The sequence below is a fragment of the Thamnophis sirtalis genome, unplaced genomic scaffold, assembly GCF_051295495.1.
Source record: "Thamnophis sirtalis isolate CommonGarterSnake01/CBP01778 unplaced genomic scaffold, rThaSir2_p1.2 scaffold_6, whole genome shotgun sequence".
NCBI lineage: Eukaryota > Metazoa > Chordata > Lepidosauria > Squamata > Natricidae > Thamnophis > Thamnophis sirtalis.
In genome coordinates, this window is record NW_028261386.1 from 63,005,926 (window position 1) to 63,020,629 (window position 14,704).

A 14,704-nucleotide genomic window follows, 5' to 3' on the forward strand; every position below is an offset into this window, starting at 1 on the left:
ACAACTGGAATGGTAGCCATGGAATTGTCATTGGTGCCTGGTTAGCCTTAAGGTTCCACAAACTTCTCTTCTTTCAGAATGAAAATGGCATTTCGGAGCTATAATTTTTTGGTTATTTCCCCCAAACTACATAATAGGAGTTGGGGGGAGTTTATTGCTCTGCTTTTCTTTTAACAAGGAAAGAGAGATCAGCCTGACACACACAGGCAAAACATATGTATGATATGTGGGATCACAGTACTATGGACTTCTTGGCAAGTAACCAACTTAATTCAGTGGAATTTCCTTCTAGTAGTTATAGGTAGACTGCTACAGGTATTCAGTCTGGTTTTCTCTGAATTATTTGGACTTAAACTCTCACCTGCTCTAAATATGGCCAGTAGCAAGGGATTCTGGTAGTTGTAGTCCACAACTCATTGAGGTCTGCAGGTTTCCTGTTAGAGCTACTTGTAAATATGATGATTGACAAATCTTTCTTAAATTAGGCAACAGAACTTAACTGCCACTAGGGATACCTTTCTGTTTTCAAATTTAAAGGGAGATAAAAAATGATTCAGTTAAGGTAAAATACCCCAAGTGTTAATTTATTATGGCTGATGGACTTTTCCATTCTTCTCACCCATTTTTTATTTCCAGGGAAGGAGAAGTCCTAAGCAGAAGTTTGTGGGTAATATCAACAATAATTGATGAATTATGTGGCATCTGTTAGATTAAGTGTAAGTACCATCAAGTACCCATGCGAGCGCAGTCACATTTGCAAACCAGTAAGCAATGGTAAGTGAATCCCACCACTGATCAGTAGTTTTCGGCTTTCAATTTCTTTTCCAAACCTTATTTTAATTCTTTCTGTATCAATTAAAAATGTGAAAAAACAAGTTTATATTAAAAAGTTGCATGTTATGAACCGCTTTCCTATTACAGTTTTGCACAGATATTTGTTTTCACAAAATATATTTCTCACGTAAGCTTTTCTTCAAACCAGATCATAAAATAGGGAGAAATGTGAATTTTAGAAACAGAAATTTCATTTTAAGTCCTTGACTTATGACCAAAATTGAACCCAAAATTTCTAAGTGAGTTTTGCCCCATTTTGCAAGCTTTTTTGCCACATTTCTTAAGTGAATCACTGCAGTTGTTAAATTTGTAACACAATTGTTAAGTGAATCTGGCTTCCCCATTGTCTTTGCTTCTCAGAACGTTGCAAAAGATGATCAAATGAACCCAGGACTCTTCAACGGTCATAAATATGATCCAGTTGTCAAGTACCCAAATGTATCTCATGTGACCATGGGGATGCTGAAATGGTCATAAGTGTGAAAATGGCCATAAGTCACATTTTCAGTGCTGTTGTAACATCGAACGATCACTAAATGAACTGTTGTAAGTTGAGGATTACCTGTACCTGAAACCTTCTTAGCTACCATGAACTGTGTACAGGCAATGCCAGTGGCTGACATAATATAACCTTGCATACGCTAACAGGTCCCATATATTCGCTCATGGTATGTACAAGGGACAGATTCTTTTGCCAATAGGAGCGAAGATACGGTTTTCTAACTTTTATTGTTACCATATTACTTTCAAAATCCTTGGCTCTCTGTCTTGCAGCAAGACTGCAATCATTAGCAACTATTTTAAATGTTGCTCACATTGATATGCTCTTGTTGCAACCGTCTGCAGGGTGTCTTTGCTATCTGTCAATAATGCCAGATTTGTTTTCTAACAAACCATATGTTAAAGCCTCAGGGTAGTTAAAGGCAGTAACCTCGCTGCCAATGGTGTGCAACGATATTCTAAAATTTCACAGCCAAATTGTGCTAATTAAAAGAGTGGGGAAGGAAACCTGGGTGATGGGGAGAGAGAGAGAAATCATCATTTCTATACAAATACTGTAAAGGATGCTAAGCACTGAGGGCAAATCCAACTGCCCAACTGTCTTCAAATGTTTCTAATGGTGTAAACAGAGCCTGCCTTTATCTTCCCTGTGTTCACAGCCTTGTACAAAGCAAGCATACTAAGAGATTAAGTGCGTTGCTTACACTCCTCAGTTTGATAAAACATTTGTGGGGCAACACTCAGAATTTTACTTCTTTAAGTTTTGTCTTGTATGTGCAGCCTTCTCCCCCACCCTTAATATTGAATTCAACAGTATTTCTACAGATGACTGCAGGGAAGGGATTGCCAAGAAAACAATTCCCACTGAAAAACTAGCTGATTGGTCACATAGCCAACTCAGTTAGCCAATGGGGAAAGTGTCCTAAGGTGTTTTTTTCCAACCAGTTGAGCCAGGTAACCATACCCAGATTGCTGGCTTCTGACCATGTTTAGCAGAGAGAAGCCAGCAATGTACAATGGGCTATGGAAGGAAGAAGGAAGGTTCATTGTGTCCTCCTTGAAGTTTTTAATTTATTATTTTTATGGTAAACAAATATAAGCACATTAACATAAATTCAAGATGCATGAGAAGAAAAGAAACGTAGAAAATACAAACCTCTGGTGTTGTTCATCCATCATCATCGATGAAGCTCTCAACATCATTTTGTTAAATCATGTTAAGACTAGATACATGTCCAAAGATGACTGATCAGGTCAGTTTGGACATGGAATGTTCTTGCACATTTTGGACAGACATGTATAGGCCCTGCAGTTGTTGTACTGGTGGTTTTGGTCTTATGCAGCACACACTTATGCTTATTTATTTTGTCAATTTCTATAGACACCCAACTCAACCAAGTGACTCTGAACATCTTACTATTATAAAATTATAAAACAATTTAAAAAAAAAACATTAAAACATTAAAAATATCCACAACATAAATACATGCAAACAGAAGCCATGATGATGAATTATTTATGCTGCTTCAGCAGGATCCCTTGCTTTGTAAGCTCTTTGTGTATGAGAATATACCAGATAGGGCAATTTTATGCCCCCATTTTTCAGGTGGATGAATCTTTATCAAGTAACTTCATGGAGGCCTTTAGTCTGTTCTTGTAATGTTTCTTCTGCCCTCCATGCAAGCTTCATTCAGCAGAAAGTTTCCCCAAAAGGAGCTACTTAGTTTCTGTAGAGATTCTCAGTCATCCAGGTCATAGTTGTCCCAAAGGTGCCTTTTCAGGAGGCAACTGGAATTTCTTGGTTTTTTCCTTTTGGAAGATGTTTCTAGATTACCAGACAAATCTATATTACCAGCTGTCTGCAAGGAACATAAATCCTTCCATTCCCCACTATCCTGTAATGGAAGGTAATCCTCTGACTATCCTGTCAGAGCTGAAGAAGCTTCTTGGATGAGAAGTGAAATGTCTTCAAAAGAAAAAAAACAAGAAAGCCTCTTGAAAAAGCACCTTTGGGACAGCCATGACCTGGATGACTGAGAATCTCTACAGAGTTTTAGCTATACAATTTGGGATGAACACCTTTTGAATCGAGTGGGAGTAGGAATGGATTTCCAGAGGAAATATTGCAGACTACAGGAACCAGGACCACTGCTCAGGTGACCCTGAGGACACAGATAAACCTCAAAGTGCTTCAACAACCCACTAAAAGGATGCAGATTACCAACTATCTGCAAGGAATATAAATCCTTCCATTACCCATTATCCTGTCAGAGCTGAAAAAGCTTCTTGGATGAGAAGTGAAACATCTTCAAAGAAAAACAAGGAAATCTAGTTACCTCCTGAAAAAAGCACATTTGGTAGCTACTTAGATATGCACTCATCTAGCATATGAGGGATATGACCTGCCCATCAGGTCTGTGCTCTCATCACCAGTGTGTGGACTGATGGTAGGTGTGCTCTAGATAAAACTTGGGTGTCAGATAATTTGTTTTGTCATCTGATGCCTAATATTCTGCAAAAATAAGTCATGTGAAAATGATATAGGTTGTCTTGCATGCCTTCAATACACAGTCTATATTTCACAGGTCTACAGAAGGATAATGAGCACCAGGAAACTGCAGACCTTCAAATTTTTTTACTGAGATGATTCCTTGATGTTGCCCATACAGTGCAGTTCAATCTACTGAAGCAGAGGTTGTCTTTGCTGTTCTGCAGTTAGCTTAGTTCTCAATTATAGTCACTTTTTGGGAAAGGGTACTCTACCAAGGTAATTAAACTGGTTCAGTGCCTATAGTTTCTGTCCTTTGATTATGATTTGGGGTTCTGTGTACAGTACATGAGATTCAGACTATTGCAGGACACAATTTTTTTTAGATATTGATGATAAGCCTAAAGCTGACATAAGCCATGGAAAATGTATCCACACTAACATGTACCTCTGGTTCTGAGCCAGTATTTAAGGGCCAATCATCAGCAAAGAGGAACTTCTCAAAACAGTTCCCTTCACTTTGGTGGTAGCTTGAAATCTCCTCAGGTTGAAGAGTTTCCAATTCAATTGTACCTGTAGTTGATTACAGCATCACGATTCTGGAAGGCATCATTCAAAAAAGCAGTAAACATCATGCTGAAAGTGTGGGTGTGAGCACACAACCCTGTTTGATGCCATTAGTGACTAGATATAATTATAGAAGTCTCTGCTGTCCAACTCTCTCCAACTCTCCAACAGATTGAAAATGATGCTTCAAATTTGGAAGAGTACATACCTAGCCTTAATAAGGGATATTTCTCCTTTAATTCCTTTAATAACAGGTCAAGATAATCATTATGTTTTCATTAAAATTGAATTTTTTAAGACAATACAATCTTTATATATTAAAGGAATTTTACATCCTAGGAGCCTCTCAATAATGATCATATGGAGCCACAAAAAGATTATAAATTACCATAGCTTCAATCATGTAGAAATATTAGAGCTTCAGCAAAACAGCCTTATACCAATTTTAAGAATTTAATAATTTACTGTTTAGGACAGCCCAAAGGAACAATCTCAAAAATTTATAGAATATTACTGCAATTAGAAATATGGCTTAAAGGAAGCTTAGGATACTGATGTCAGTAATCCCGTATGGGAGATAAATTGGCAGAAATTATGGAAACCAGATGGATTCATCTCAGCTTCAAGAACTGCAGCAGAAGATTATACATTGCTGACATGTGACTCCCTTTCAATTGGCACATATATACATTATAATTATGCTTCCAAATGTTGAAGAGGTTATTGAAAATGGTCTTTGTGGTGGTCATGTGATAAAGCTATAATTTTTGGCTTAAATTTTTGGAGAGATAAGTAACATCACTTAACAAAGAATTGAATCCTTCCCAGAGTTCGACTTACTGCATTCATTTACAGGAACAAACTTCAAGCTTAAAAATAAAGAACTTACTATCAATTTAATCTGTTTTGCTATCTATTTTGGCAGCCAAAATAATAATTGCACAACATTGGAAAATCTACATAACATAATATTTATATGCAGTTTAACAAGGTGACTTCAATTTCCACATTACAAAAATAAATCACAGATAAAGTTAAAATAATGAGACATCAGAGGCAAGAACCACAATTTTATCAAATCTGGATGGATTTTATGATTTACCTCAATAGCAATAGAATTTAATATGGCATACTTTATGGTCAATTTGTAATTGAGAAAGCAGTGTCTGGAAGAAGAGAGCCTCATTATTTTCCTTCCTTTCCAGAAATCTGATCAGAATCTCTTGAGGTCAATGGACAAGATTTCTTATTCACCGGTGACCATGCTTGCCCTAAATAGAAACCCAACAATTTGAAAGGAGGACAGTAGAAATCAAGAATCCTTATGTCCATCTCCCTTTCAGTAATATATTCTGAATTACTAGGTTGAAGAAATGAGGAAATGATACATCCAGGGAAAAAGTGAGTATTGTACATGTAATAGTACATGTGGTGGGTGTGCTTGGAAGTGGGTACATTTGTGAACATGTTCTTTAGATATCTAAGAACACCTAGCCCATGTACCTCTCACAGTAAAATTTTGTCCCAACCATGGATGCATAAGACCAAAATAAGAATTAGAGTACCTAGCAAGAAATGTTCAGGTTACTCCTTAGTTATCTGAATTTCCTTGGCTCCTTCTGTATTAAAACTCTCTCACTTAACCTGGTTTATCCTTGTTAAGTTGTCATGTTCTTTGCTTGGGTTTTGTATAAAGAGGCTTTCTTGGAAAATCCTGGAAATAATGCAAAAGGAAGGATGTGTTTGCAGGGGGAAATCATATAATTCATAACATTGGTAATCAGACATCTACCACAGTTCTCTCGTTAGGGCTCCTAAATTGAGCTGCCAAACTCCATAACCACTACGGCATAACTAAGAGATATAGGACATAGTAACTCCTTGTTGCCATCTAGCATCTGTCTGAATTTTGACAGTTCAAATACAGTTCACTATGGGACTAGGTCCTCCATTTTCTGTTCCTTCAGACTTAGAAAAAAAATGAGAACTGTGAGGACTAGGCCTGTGGGTTAACTTTGATTTGTCTCAATGGATATTTTGCAATGCAGAGATGCTATGATTTGCATAGTGTCTTCCTTTTTTTAACCAGTGCTTTAGGCATCACTTCTACCACTTCCCTGGCACCAGGGCTCAGCAATGAAGGCCATGCAGTTTGTGCCAGCACAATTCCAAACCAGGGATAAGAAAAATGCCCATGGGGGGCAGCAGGGAAGGAGAGGAGGATATAAGAAATTCCAAGTAAAAATCTATGAATGACTTAAAGTCAGATGTTTGAAGTTGAATATCTTGACAGATAAACAACAGAAAACTAAGGCCTTAAACCACTTATCTGTGAAACTTGGAAAAGAAAAGAAAACTGCAGGGGGAAATGCAAGTTTTCACTGTGAGCTTTTATTAACAGTATGAAGTAATTATTGCCTACTTAAATGAAACAAGCAGAAATTCCTCTGAGGACTGAGGTGTTGACAGCTTCTTAATTGATTATGATTACTCACCTTTTAGATTTGAGTAAATGTATTTTCATGTACCATTAGTTACCGCTACTTTAAAATCAGGGCATTAGTCTCCATTTGAGCTGAAAATCAAATACTCAATTAATGAATTAGACTAAATCATTCCTGGAAGAAAAATGAAATACCCCTGACAGATAGGATACTGGTGCCTTAGATACAGGTCCTTCATTAAAATCTGCAAACCTGGGGTTCTCTTCTTCTGACTTGTTAACTGTGTTTTGGTATGGGAAGGAAATGTTTGCATGTTAGGTTGTTGTCCTTTCTATGTGACTACTCTGCTACAGTTATTGATCAACTTATTTCTTTGCATGGTAGCTTACTAACACTCTACCTTTCATGGTTGGCCACATTCTTTCTTCTGTAGTCTTATCTTTGTAGTCCATGTCTGTGTATGTTCTGCAGTGATACACACAACAGTAGATTGGTTTTAGACATCTACACAAAGATTTAAATCCAAGGGAAGATTCAAATGTGTGTACTAACTTGCCTAGGAAGTGATTAAGCTTTCATTAAGATAGACAATGTTTAATATATTTGGGAAGATAAGAGCAGTTCTAGAGCAGATGATGTAACATGGAGGGGCAGAATATTTTTATTTTCATAGGTCTATGGTGAGAAGCTGGGGGATATTTTTAAAATGAATCCTACTGTTTTAAGGATTACATTATGGTTTTTCACAATGGTTCTGATGTCCAAGTGCCAGAAAGTTATTCTGAGTTTGAAGGCATTTGGCTCTTGAAAGTCCAGATAGCCTACCCTTACTTTACAATATCCAATCCTGCTAGTCCTTCAATCAGCATGGACGTACAATATCAGGAAAGCAAATTCTGCCTCCATTTAAAAGTGTTTCTCTGTTTTATATATTGACTACATAAGCTCCCATGCTCCTTGAAAAATAGAAGCTGGACAGATGTAATTTCATCACAATCTAAATGTTTACTGCTACAGACAGAGACAAGGGAAAATAAAAGCTGCAAAGAAATAATAAGAATCACACAGAACATACTGCTGTTAAATATTTACTTAACTTCCTTCTATATTTCCTTACTATTTTCCAAACAAAGTCTTGACCTTATCTTAAACTTCGGTTATTATTGGGATAGTTTAGTCTAGTCCAGGTTAACTGATTGTTAATTTTATTTTCTAAGAATTTGCCCCGCCGATTTTTGTAGGAGTGGTCTTAGAGGGCTGTTTACTGTTAGCTTGTTTGGAAGGTCCTTGATTGGGCATTGTTTACTTTTTGATTGTTGGTCTGATGGTAATCTTGGTGTTAATCTATGCTCATCTATGTGTTGATTCTGGTGGGGAGATGTTTTAGTCTTTTTGTTTCTTTTTTGGCTTGCTGGTTGTCTCTTTTTCACAGTATGTAATGTTGTTTATGTCTATCTGTTTATTGATGGCCAATTTCTCAGAGTGCCTGGCTTCTAGGAATTCTCTAGTGGTTTTGGACTTGGCTTGGTCTAAGATGGTCATGGTTTCTCAGTTGAAACTTTGGGTTAAATCTGTCCATATGTTGTAAATTTAAGGAATTTTCTTCATGTTTTCTGACTGCCAGTTTGTGTTCATGGATGTGTTCTGCCTGTTTGTCCTATGTAGTGTTGCAATCTTTACACTGTATGTTGTAGATGATTCCTGTTTTTGGTGGGGAATAGCTACTGGGTCTTTTACTTACTGTGTTGACCCCTGAAACAAGTGCTTAGCCTTATTTTCAGGGAGGTCTCATTTTGGGGGGAGGGTTTATTTTAGAACATACACTCAAAAGCCCGATCGGGTTTATTATCCGGGGAGGTCTTATTTTCAGGGAAACAGGGTAGGATATTTTGGAAGGCTTTGCGTGCTACATTGATTCTGTGAGGTTGTCTGTTAGTGGTTTTTGAGATGTTTTTGATGCATGGCAATGTTATCCTTCAAGCAAGAAAACAACTAAGCTCAGAGAGCACGAAGGACTATTTAAAAATAACTATGTTTTTATAAAAGTGACATTCAAGAAATGTTATTTCCCACTGTTTTAGGAAAAACCATTTGTATAAGTGTATATTAAGAAAAAATTGACAAAAATATGTACATGTAGAATAATGCAAACTGAAAATGTTTGTGAATATTTATGATATTTATGATAGCAAATATTTGAAATTTAGAATGGTTCTGTTGAGAGATAATAAACAAGCTGCACAGAGCATTTCCATTGTAGCGACATCATAGTTTTATACAAAGGCATATTTTTAATGGTATAATATTCAAAAACTTCCCTTTTTTGAAGCATCAAACTGAGTCAGTGTTTCATTGAGCCAGCCACCATGATCATTATTAATTTTTGTTAATGATATCGGGCAAGAGACTGCATTATTATGCTGCAATGCATGTTTTGTCATTTTTTCAGCATTGTGGTCCATATCTAATGCCTATTTTGGCTCACTGAAAGATTCACAATGCTAATGACTAATATGAGTATTATGGGGAAATTAGAGGCTCAGCTCATAATTGCCATCTTTTGCCATCGTGACAGCCCACAAACAATCAGAAGTTTTCAGAAGGCAATTTGTTGAGTTTCAAACCTTGTCAAGATAGATAGATAGATAGATAGATAGATAGATAGATAGATAGATAGATAGATAGATAGATAGATAGATATCGATATCGATATAGATGTATGTATGTATGTATACACAGACACACACAGACACACACAGACACACATGCATATACATATACACTGTATGTATCAGAGGTGGGTTGCGACCAGTTCGCACCGGTTCGTGTGAACCAGTAGTGGAAATTGAAACTGGGTTGCCAAACTAGGAGGGACGGCAGGCTTGCCACGCCCCTGAACCGGTTCCATGGTTGCCATGGCATGCTTTTTCACATTTTTAATGTTCTGCGCCTGTGCAGACCTATTTACAGGAAACCGTGCACATGCATGGAGCAAATCATGGGCAGTAACACTGGCAAAAACCCACCTGATATATGTGTGTATAAAGAAACCGAAAAAGCAACCAGTACTTCATGTCAAAAGCTGCATCCATGTATTTATGTTACATATATCCTGCTTTTCTATCAATAATAGTAACCAGTAAAGCTGACAGAAAAAAATAAATAAAATCACAATGTAAAAAATTAAAATTCAATTCTTGTCACAATATATATCTGTACGGTATAAATTACTCAACTAAAATCTGCCTCAATACTAAACCTTATCAGCATGGAGGGACATGACAATATGTTCTGTTTATTTGTTTGTTTACTTGCTTGCATGATGTCTTTGTATACTGCTTTCTGTTATGGCAAATCTGGGCATCTGACCAAAATGTGGATATGGCAAGAAAGAAAGTATATGAAACCTCAGCAATCCCATAAACTCCTCTCAATTAATTTCCTTCTAATTAGACATTTATTTGTACTATGATATTTGTTCATACTGTAGATGATCACCAAGATCTTCTAGTAGACATATCTATTCTAATTTAATCACTAGAAGACTGGTTAGATCAATATTATACTATTATACAATAATATAATATTACATTATTATATAATTTTGTTGTATTTAAGTACAATGACAATAAAGATTATACTTACTCCCCTGTAACTCACCTCTGTATTAAACCTGACAATATTCGTGATTTTCTTCCAGATTCATCACTGTGACATAGAAGGCCTCAGGCCTTCATGGAAAACCAGAAAATACCAGGGACGTGCAGTCAGAGGAGGCAGGAGAGGCAGAGCCTCACCACTGTCATCATGAAAAGAAAAAAAATGTAAAAGGAAAAAGGCAAGAGCTGAGGTCAGGCTGAGCTAGTTGCTGCCAGAGTCACCATGGATGACTCTGCTTAGTGCTTAACTGTTTTAAAAAGCCTCTAAAAAAGTGCCCTCTATGGGAGGAGGCAGAAGAACGACGTGCCTCATCTAGTCTGACTTTTTATGATCACTTGAGCAGAGTTAAGCAAGGGTTAAAAGGCAAAAAATTCCTGACGTAGATGAGGCACGTCATTCTCCTGCCTCCTCCTGTAGAGGGTGCTTTTTAGAAACTTTTTTAAACAGTTAAGCAGAGTCATCCACTGTGACTCTGGCAGCAACTAGCCCAGCCTGACCTCAGCTCTCGCCTTTTTCCTTTTACATTTTTTTTTTCATGATGACAGGCAAGAGCAGAGTTGAAATCCTCTCTGAAACAGCTGGAAAAGATACATGTGGGTTGGAGAGAGGGGGAGGAATTCAAACTTCATCCTCCTGGTGCAACTTTGTGTGTGTGTGTTTGAGAGAGGGGGTGGGAGGGAGAGAGGGAGGAAAGAGAAGGGAGAAGAAAAAGAAAAAGAAAGAAGGAAACTTATTTAGCAAAGGAGAAAAACAAATGTTGTCACTTTAAATTGGAACTGAGCATGCCTGGCTGTGGAATTCTGGGAGTTGAAGTCCACAAGTTTTAAAAAAATGCCTCACCAGCCATAAACCTCACCACGTGTTACTGGAAAATATGTATCCTTTATGAATGAATTGAGTATAGGTGCCAACTATTTTTTTGATATGAAAGATAATTTTCCACCCATGAAGTGGTAAAAACTTATCAAGTGTGGATAAGATATTTCAAGATGCATACCTGTTTTTCTTCGAATTCTCATTTCTTTCAACTGCAGATGAAAATGTCTTCATGTAGAAGAAGGAAGAAAAGGGAAGGTGAAAAAATAAAATTGTACTCTAAAAACAATCTAATCATGTAAGCCACTAGCCAAGATTTCACAACATATTTTTTGTCATTATTTGTATCATAGATTGACTGTCCCTCTACAGCTGTTAAGATTGTCCTCTTAACTTTGAAAAAGAAGAAAAATAATAGCCAATGCATGAAATCCACTAGATAGTTAGCAGTTGTTTTTATACTTAAACAGATTTTATGTTTCAATGTAATGAAGAAGTGAGGAGAGAAGATTTATTTTCAATCCTAAACATGTTTAATTAAAAGACAGTAATTATTGTAGGGCTGAATTTGAGCAGACTATACAGTTGCAGCAATTATCTATAATTATACAGCTCCAATCACAGAATAATAGAGGTTTTGATGTCACTAAGCACAATAAGGATAATTACCCTTTCCATTATTCTGATGGGCACATAATTAACGTTTCCCCCTCCAAAAATATTCATGGAGCTATAATAATCACACTTTAATTAAAGTGTGGTTGTGAATGAACAAAGTAAGTTTTGGATGTGAGGCATAACGTCTGAGGGAATACCAGGATCCACTTGAAGAATTGACGTGGCCATATGGCTATAGGTAATCTGTCATTACCTATAGTCATTTGACTTTTCACAAGTTTCTGATGACTACTTTAGTCCTCTTTAGACTGCATTTTCAGGAAGGACAGGCAATGCCATCCATGGATGTTTCCCAACCAGAGCATGCTGGCCTTCCATCATTTGATGAATCACGCAATAAACCTATGGCTACTTATTCATCTCACTAAATCTTAAGAAATTCACATTGAGAAATTCAGAAAGGCAGTCCTAGAATAAAAACCATTCACATGACAGATCATGGCTTCACTATAATTAGGTACAAATTCTAGTTGTCAGAAGTTTATTCAGGAGGTGGCAATACTTGGTCAGGTTTGTCTGGCCTTAAGAGGGTAAGAACAGAAACTTAAATATACTGTAATTGTAAGACTGTAAATTAGATTGGGATCTTTTAAAAAATACAGAAAAGACAATGACTGCACTAGTGTATGCACTATTATCTTAAAATCTGCATGGCTATATCCAGTTTATATTTACTTCACTCAAAGGAAACTTTACTTTTCAAAGGTTTATCCAGGAAAATTCATTTGGACTAGCCATGATTTTTATGCAAGGCATCTATGTTTGCCCACCCATTATATCTGGCTGACTCATATTACCTAAATCCTGCCTAATTAATCTAAGACTGTTGTACTAAAATTTAATAATCTCTATCTTGATCAGACTACCAAATGACTTCAGTTTCTCTTATGAACCTTGGTAAGCAGAATGGATATGGTCAGGATTAATTACTTAATCCATGGGGAAGGGAGTTGGCCAAGAGGAAAGTAGAGCAGTGCAATAACAACAACAAAAATACGAAAGAGTTGCAGGTGATTTTCTTTTTCATTTTAACAGCTATTGTGTTAGATTTTTACCTCTTTTTTCTTTATATCTTGGTTGTTCTCTCTTTATGCTTCAATAGATTTGTATAAATGTCCCCACAACTTCTTTCTCCATGTTATGGAGAGATTTGGGAAGTTTGGTTCTGACAACTGTTTTCCATTTGATATTTTACATGGCCAGTTTAATGCGGTAACGCACAGACCAAAAGCTGGGACACTGCAAGTTCTAACCTCATTTTAGGCATGAGAGCCAGCTGGGTGACCTTGGAACAGAGGTGTTGTAAAACACTTTGTGGCAGTATGTAAGTCTACATGCTATTGCTTACTCATGCCTTGGTCATTTCCTGGTTGGACTGTTGTAATGTACTCTAGGTGGGACTGCCCTTGGAGATCATCCAGAAATTACAGGCTCAAGTTAATACAGATCTGTATGCAATATAGGGCACTTCTTGGTTTGCTCATGTTACACCATTGCTACATCAGCTTCACTAGCTCCCAATTTCCTTCTGGGTGCAACTTAAGTTGCTGCTTATTACCTTTAAAGCTCTACATGGAACATTAGCAATAGCAATAGTAATAGCAGTTAGACTTATATACTGCTTCATAGGGCTTTCAGCCATCTCTAAGTGGTTTACAGAGTCAGCACATTGCCCCCAACAATCCGGGTCCTCATTTTACCCACCTCAGAAGGATGGAAGGCTGAGTCAACCCTGAGCCGGTGAGATTTGAACAGCTGAACTGCAGAACTGCTGCATTTAACCACTGCGCCACCTCGGCTCTCATTGCTAAATCATCCACAGGACCACCTCTCCCTGCAAATATAAGGCCATCCAATTGTTTGGATAGAATGGATACACTGAAAGTACTTTCCTTTAAACATTGCTATCTATAGGGGCAGGAAGGGTGTTCTTTTCATAGTAATCCTTGCCATGTGGAACTCCAGCATGCTCCGACCCTTTTAGCTTTCTAGAAAGCCATTGAGACTTGGCTTTTCTCTGAGGCATTAGAAAACCAAGGTTAGAACCTGCAGCATTGTATAATTCAGTGAACGTAGTTGGGGGCATGTTTTTTTCTGTTGCATTGGATTTTTTTTTTTTTTACTGTTGAATTTTTACCTTTGCTGTTAGCTAACCAGAGTTATGTCCCATGACATGGGCAGCTTTATAAATATTTTAAAATATTTGTTGCTGTTGCATGCCAACACCCAAATCCAAAGGGAACCAGACATGAAGTTATCTTTATGCATGGGTGGCTGCCCATGTAGCCTTTTGAACCTCTTAAATGTTTCATTTAGTTTGGCTAAAAGTGGCTTTACTTCTACTCACAAAATCTTGTATAGCTTCATAACTCAGCAATTAAAGTCAGTGTAGCAATGGAAAGGCCAGGGTCTCAGCCCAAGAGTATACTCACATCAATGTATACAAACACATAAGCATCATCATAAATATTTCATAATATCCAATTTATTAGGTTTAGTATGATTGAAACCCTATGCACTGTTATGTGGGAGAAACTGCCAATGAAATTATTGATGTGTGCTTGTGGGTGCACAGATCCACCTTATGAACTGTAACAGGTGTCAATAAGATATTCTCAGTTAGCAGAAATGCAACTTTGCTTATTAAGTAGAGAATCTGTTTGTTTGTTTGTTTGTTTTAAAAGTAGGATAGCATCTAAATTGCTAGGGAAAATAG